The sequence below is a fragment of the Nyctereutes procyonoides genome, unplaced genomic scaffold (genome assembly GCF_905146905.1).
Source record: "Nyctereutes procyonoides isolate TBG_1078 unplaced genomic scaffold, NYPRO_anot_genome, whole genome shotgun sequence".
NCBI lineage: Eukaryota > Metazoa > Chordata > Mammalia > Carnivora > Canidae > Nyctereutes > Nyctereutes procyonoides.
In genome coordinates this window covers 5,884,429-5,890,428 of record NW_026575020.1, presented here as the reverse complement: position 1 = coordinate 5,890,428, position 6,000 = coordinate 5,884,429, and positions in this window count along the sequence as shown.

The following is a 6,000-nucleotide window of genomic DNA, read 5'->3' as shown; positions in this document are numbered from 1 at the left end:
CTGAAAGAATATTTCCCAAACTCATCTGTAATCAGGACTGCCTTTGGGAGGCAGGTTTATAAGAAGAAGTAGTCATTTATTTCCTTCAAAATTTATTTTTTCTTTCTAAAAAGATTTTATTTATTTATTCATGAGAGACAGGCAGAGACACAGGCAGTGGGAGAAGCAGGCTCCATGCAAGGAGCCCGATGTGGGACTTGATACCGGAACTCCAAGATCACGTTCTGGGCCAAAGGCAGGCGCTAAACCGCTGAGCCACCCAGGGATCCCCTTTCCTTCAAAATTTAGAAAATGAGTATGTATTACATTTGTAAACAAAATTTTAAGTGGATAGGAGTTAGTGATACAATGTTCTTAGATGAAGAGCAATGTTACAGTGAGGCTGGTAAAGAGGAACATCTATTAGGTAACTATTTTCTACTATAAACAAAAAATACACTTGCATACACTTCATGTAGAACAGGGTGGTTCAACAGAACTTTCTCCAATGATTGAATATGATGTATACCTGTGCTGCCCAATATAGTTGGCCACTAGCCATATGTGGCTAATGAACACTTGAAATGTAAAACTTCAGATTTGGTAGTCAAGAGAGCTGATTGATTAAGTCACGTCTTCACAAAGCTCATGTGTATACTCTATTACTGTTAGAGGAGTGAAGAAACTCTAAATGGCCAAAGCTATCTCAAGAAAGAACAAAGCTGAAGGCATCCTGATTTCAAACTATATTACAAAGCTATGAAAATTAAAACAATACGGTATTGGCATAAAAACAGACACACAGATCAATGAAACAAAATAAAGAGCCCAGGGATCCCTGGTGGCTCAGCAGTTTGGCGCCTGCCTTTGGCCCAGGGCACGATCCTGGAGTCCCAGGATCGAGTCCCACGTCGGGCTCCCGGCATGGAGCCTGCTTCTCCCTCCTCCTGTGTCTCTGCCTCTCTCTCTCTCTCTCTCATAATAAATAAATAAATAAATAAATAAATAAATAAATAAATAAATAAATAAATAAATAAATAACACAAAATAAAGAGCCCAGAAATAAACCCATTTATATATGGTCAATTTATAACAAAGGAGTGAAGAATATACAATAGGGCAAGAACAGTCTGACCAATAAACAGTTTTGGGAAAATAGCAAGCCACATGCAAAAGAATGAAATTTGATGACTTTCACCATACACCAAAATTAACTCAAAGTGGATTAAAGACTTCTTAAAGGTATAACACCTGAAACCATAAAACCAGAAGAAAACATAGTTGGCATAGGTCCTGGCAATGTTTTTTTTTTAACCCAACACCAAAAGCAAAAGCAAGAAAAGCAAAAATAAATAAGTGGGACTACGTCATATTAAAAAGCTTCTGTACAGCAAAGGAAACCAAAAAAACAAAAAGGCAAACTTTATGGAATGGAAGAAAATATCTGCAAATCATGTATTGATAAGGGGCTAATATCCAAAATATATAAAGAACTCATACAAATCAATAGCAAAAAGCACCTCACAAATAATCTAATTAAAAATGGGAACAAGATCTGAATAGATATTTTTCCAAAGACATGCAGATGGCCAACAGGCCCATGAAATCATTAATCATGGCTCAACATCATTAATCATCAGTAAAATACAATCAAAACCACATTGAGCTTTCACTTTACACCTGTCAGGATGCCTAGTATCAAAAAGACAAGAAATAACAAGTGTTGATGAGGGTGTGGAGAAAATTGAACCCTTGTGCACTGTTGGGAATATAAATTGGTACACCCACTATGGAAAACAGTATGGAAGTTCTTCAAAAAATTACAAATAGAACAACCATATGATCTAACAATTCCTCTTTTGGTTATTATCTGAAGAAAATGAAAATATTAACTCCAAAAGATATGTGCACCCCCGTGTTCATTGCAGCATTATTTACAACTGCCAAGATATAGAAACAACCTGTGTCCATCAATGGATGGATGAATAAATTGTAGTGTGTGCACACACACACAGAATATTACTCAGCTATAAAAAAGAATGAAATCTTGCCATTTGTGACAACATGGATGGACCTCAAAGGTATTATGCTAAGTAAAATTAAGTCAGATTGAGAAAGACAAATACTGAGTGATTCCTCTTAAATGTGAAATCTTGGGATCCCTGGGTGGCGCAGCGGTTTAGTGCCTGCCTTTGGCTCAGGGTGCGATCCTGGAGACCCGGGATCGAATCCCACGTTGGGCTCCCGGTGCATGGAGCCTGCTTCTCCCTCTGCCTATGTCTCTGCCTCTCTCTCTCTCTCTATCGTAAATAAATAAAAATTTTTTAAAAAGTGAAATCTTAAAAAAACAAAACAAAACAAAAAAACAAGCTCACTGATACAGAGAACAGATTGGTGGTTGCCAGAAGCCCCAAAGGGTGGTGGTGAAGGGAGAAGAAAAAAAAGAAAAGGAACAAAGTGAGAGAAGGTATTTAACGCATTGGCATTAACTTCATCCTACCACAACCCTCTATATTCCCTTGACCTTTCAGTGCTCTATTCATAGAAGAGGGAACTGACCTACTAAGAAAGCAACAATTGGGGTGCCTGGGTGGCTCAGCCAGTTAAGTATCCAACTCTTGCTATCGACTCAGGCCCTGATCTCAGGGTCATGAGATTGAACCTGTGTCAGGCTCCACACTCAGTAGGGAGTCTGCTTGAGACGCTCTCTCCCTCTGCCCCTCCTGCTCATGCTCTCTAAAATAAATGAATCTTTTTAAAAAAGCAATAATCATCTCATTCATGTCAACTACTTTAAATGTCTTGTACTTTTTCTTTTTATTAAAAGATTTTATTTATTCATGAGGGAGAGAGAGAGAGAGAGAGAGAGAGAGAGAGAGAGAGAGAGATGGAGGCAGAGACACAGGCAGAGGGAGAAGCAGGTTCCATGCAGGGAGCCTGACATGGGACTCGATCCCAGGTCTCCAGGATCACACCCCCGGCTGAAGGCAGGCGCCAAACCGCTGAGCCACCCAGGGATTCCCTGTACTTTTTCTTATAAAAAAAAGTTCTATGTTCTCCATTAGACCATTAGTCCATTAAACCTATTAGCCATTCAGTATAGTTTTCTTCTTAACTTCATTTGTAGAAGTATAAATAATAGGACATTAAAAAAGAGAATATCCAGGGCAGCCCCGGTGGCGCAGTGCCACCTGCAGCCCGGGGTGTGATCCTGGAGACCTGGGATCAAGTCCAATGTCGGGCTCCCTGCAAGGAGCCTGCTCCTCCCTCTATGTCTCTGCCTCTCTCTCTCCCTCTCCCTCCCTCTCTCTGTTTCTATGAATAAATAAAATCTTTTTTTTTAAAAAAGAGAATATCCATAAGATTAGCATACATAATACAAAGTAGATAATCAACTCCTAATAGGGTGGGATGAAATTGCAGTGTAATGTAACATCCCTGCACAATTTATCAAACTAATGATAAAGGTTAGGCAGCCTTGGTGGCTCAGCGGTTTAGCATCGCCTTCAGCCCAGGGCATGATCCTGAAGACCTGGGATGGAGTCCCACATCAGGCTCCCTGCATGGAGCCTGCTTCTTCCTCTGCCTGTGTCTCTGCCTCTCTGTGTGTGTCTCTCATGAATAAATAAAATCTAAAAAAAAAAACAAAAACAAAAACAAAAACAAAAAGATAAAGGTTAAGATTGGTTGAGGGTGGAGGGAATGGCAGGTGTCTCAGAGGACCATACTGGTATGGTCAAACTATGGCAAGATTTATTTATTTTTTCTTTCTGGTAGTCATTTTAATTGGTGTATAGCATGTCTGCTGTCAGCCACTTGCAACTTCCCTGAGAAAGCATAGATTAATAGTAATAGTATGTTTCTCTTCTGTTGCTAATTCTAGCCCAATGTTGGAACCTGAAGTTCAATGGTGAAAGAAAGCTACAGCTGCCAGATACCAGCAATGGAACTGCAGGGGCCACCAGACTTGTTTTTGTTTTTGCAAGTGGCACTAACAACCCAATAAACTTTCCTTCCTCTGACCCTGCCATCTATCACATTTGCCATCATATGTGCTGGTGGAAAAACCAGTCCTCTGATTTGGTTTCTGAGGGAAAGCAGTTGCTTGGCCTAATGTTTTATTAACATCAGGGTCTCCTATCTCATACCTGTGCTTGAAACCAAACACTTTGACCAGTCCGTGTCCATCAAGGGTGGTATAAGAAGGCACAGTCCATCTTGGGTAAGTTTTGTATTATCACTCTTTTAAAAAATTAAACAACAACTCTGAGGCCTAAAGCCAGTATGTAGTGAGAGATTTATTATCCAGTCAAAAACGAGGCTATCTCTAAGTGTAGGTTTAGTGCTAAGAATAGATTACCAAAAGCTTGTTTTTTAATTTCTGCCCTGCTAGGAAAATAATCACTAACCCTACAAATGTGGCTCCAAATCTTTCTGATTATATTCTAGGGCCTGTTTGGGTAAAAGAATCGAAAGAATTATTTAAAGCTACAGAACTCTCATACTCCTTAAATGGCACACTACAGAGATACATTCTTTACAATTAATTTCCAGGGGCTCCTTGCTTCCTGAAACCCATTCTTAGAAACTGTAAGTCTAAGAATTCATCCACTGCATAGTATTCTGAAAAGCTTTACTGCTTCCCATTAATAAAAAATAATATAAAATTTTCTATAGGAAATATCAACACATCCATCTTTTTTTTTCTTGAAAATAAATTTTAGGTAGGTTCTATGCAGAGCTTGAACTCATGACCCTGAGATCAAGAATCGCATGCTCTACTGACTGAACCAGCCAGGTACCCCACATTTGTCTTTCTTTCCAACTTTCGGATTTCTACTAAAAATTTTAACCAAGCTTTAGGGTTAAAGGAACATCATTCAATATCTTTAAAACTGTTGCCTGGACTCAGTCTCACTGTAAGATCTTCTAATTGTGGAGACATGCTAATTGGCAAGAACACAAGTTTCAGGGCCAGTGAGCTTGGGTTGACCACTGGTTCTAAGTTACTTGTTGTAGAACTTCACCTAAATTTTTTGAGCCTGCTGTCTCATCTGTAAAATGAGAGTATTACCTGGTAGGGAGCTATTTGGAAAACAAACAATAAATTAAAACATCTGACACCAAAAAGGTTGAATTAGTCAGATGACCCAACTCATCGGACTCCAGTGCCAGAATCAGTCAAGACATCTGTAGAAAAGACAGAACACATTTGAATTGGGTAACTTGAGGAAGGTTTGATAAAGGGACTATGTACAAAAACATGGACAGAGATTCGGGGTGGGGGAGAGGCAACAAGGAATAATGAGTAATCCAGAGCTAGTAAGGGAATAGTCCTTTCCATCCCTAGATTTGAAGAGGTAAAGTGAAGGAGCTAGAAGCTCAAGAGGGCTGCTTAATGGGAGATATGGTCGATGTGGTCTTTGGTAGAAGGACACAGAAAACCAGTGTTTTCTGGTGATGTCACCGGGCGATGACAAAACCTGGGGAATGTGCCTTTTGAGCTTGAAGGTATTACTGATTGAATCAACACAACCCATGAAGTCAGAGGACAAAGGAGCAGTTAATGCAGTCCATATGGGCCAACTGCTCCTGGGGCACAGAACAGGATGGAGAGCAGCTCTGAAGGGGACATTGAAGATCTCCTGCACAACCTCTGCCCCAGCATAATTCAAACTACTAAACACAAAACTTGCATGGATGCTGAAACTGAAATACCTTCTAGAACTTCTAATTATAAACTTGTGAGATTTTTTTTTTAATGTTTTTTTATTTTAAGAAAGATCCACACCAAACATGGGGCTTGAACTCAGGACCCAGAGATCAAAAGTCACACAATCCAGCCAGGTACCTTTTGAGTTCTTTAATAAAGCAGATTTTTCCCCCTCCATCTTTCTGGTGTCCCTCCTTTGCTGGTGCTTTAAGCTCATGCCTAGATGGCGTCCACCAGTGCGGAGAGTGGTCCCTGGACAGGAAAGCCTCAAAAATGAGTACTGGTAAGTCTCAAGTTAACTCCTGAAT